Here is a 1,958-nt window from a genome sequence, read left to right on the forward strand (position 1 = left end):
ATATATATATATATATATATATATATATATATATACGACGGGCTTCTTTCAGTTTCCGTCTACCAAATCCACTCACAAGGCTTTGGTCGGCCCGAGGCTATAGTAGAAGGCACTTTCCCAAGGTGCCACGCAGTGGGACTGAACCCGGAACGATGTGGTTGGTAAACAAGCTACTTACCACTCCTTTTCTTTATTTGCAACCTGTCTTCAAATGTTAATCTACTTGCCAAACGTGAGAACGCGTATTGCAGTCATGTATTTTAACTAACCGACTGCTATCACGTACGACATTTAACATTTTTATAGTTAACATTAGGTTGTATTTAGAAACAAACTCATTGCACTTATAAATTATTTCATTGAACGGACTCACATGCTTTCCATCAATAGATGAAATTCGATAGTGTGTACTTTTAACACTGCAATAACTAAGATATTACTAACGAGATTTAACTTGCTTATCTTTCACAAAGCAGTTAACAGCAAGGATTCTTAGGGTCTTTTTTTGTTTTTATTTTGTTCTATGTTACATTGACGGTTTTATCGATATCACCCATCTGTCACCAGGAATATAACACCGACAGCGGAGTAAGAGTGGAATGAAGCTAAATATACATCACTTGGTTATTTAGTATAATTTCAGTGCAGTTGGGTTTCAGTTTAAGTACATTATCTCACCGAGTCACTCCGTGAGCTGTTTATGACTGAATTTATGTATTACCTAGCTCTGGATCAATAAAAACGGTCAGTGTTATATTTATTTAAAGATTTCACATCAAATATTACACCTGTTGTTTCTGAGAATTATTTTACCCCCTTATTCTTTTCTACGATAACTTAAAAGCGCCGGATTAAATTTCTCTCTTATAATTAAATTTGGTTTGTCAGATAAATTCGTTCGGCTTTTTTTTCCCTACTTCGCACTTCATTCTAATATGTTTGAAGAGAGGGAAAATTAATTCAAATTTCAAAAACGATTAACAAAAGTCACAAAGAAAGGATAGAGATTGAAAAATCTATAAAACACTCAGGTAAAAATATTTTTCGTGTTAATTCAAATAAAATGGAGAAAGATTAAAATAAATAGGCGGGAATCAAAACTAACGTATCTATATACCTTTCTACTCTAGGCACAAGGCCCGCAATTTTGGGGGAAGGGGCCAGTCACTTAGATCGGCACTTAATTATCGACCCCGGAAGAATGAAAGGCAAAGTCTATCTCGGCGGAATTTGAACTCAGAACGTAAAGACCCACGGAATATAACGTACTTATATAACAACCTAATAGATTCAGCACTGTGAGTTTGTATTCCATAAAAAAACATGGTCATTTATTGCGCCTGCGTGGTTCCTGAACTGTACCAGTAATATACAGGAGTATTTAAACCACTTATACTATATCCTCAAACAAAGAAAAATACTGACCATCCACCTAGTCACGCTGTATGTAATATAGTTATAGTGATCAGCTCTGATATGACTATACTTTAGGTTCAAGGCCTTATGAAGCTGTACATTGAATGTTCAAATAAATAAATAAATAAATAAATGAAGAAGAAGAATAAATGAGTGAATAATACTATACTCTTACAGTTGTTTCTACTTTGGAGGACCATCCTGCCAAAAGTTTACACATCATACCAATATTATACAGAGATTGAACAAAGGTTGGACGGAGGCTGGACAATAATTGAGCCCCAAAGCTTCATCAGAGAGTCCATAAAGGTAAGAATCGAACACGTGAGGAAGTAAAGTAAAACAATAAAATAATAAAAATAGTAAGGAATGGTAAAGAAGTCATTCCATGGTAATATCCATGTACATGCACAAACGCTGCATAGATGAGTATATATATATATTTATATATATATCAAAATAAGCAACAGGATATCCAGAGGTGATGCAGTACGATCGTTTCAAGCGACTCCATTTAATTATATATATATATATATATATAT

The sequence above is a fragment of the Octopus bimaculoides genome, chromosome 17 (genome assembly GCF_001194135.2).
Source record: "Octopus bimaculoides isolate UCB-OBI-ISO-001 chromosome 17, ASM119413v2, whole genome shotgun sequence".
Lineage (NCBI taxonomy): Eukaryota > Metazoa > Mollusca > Cephalopoda > Octopoda > Octopodidae > Octopus > Octopus bimaculoides.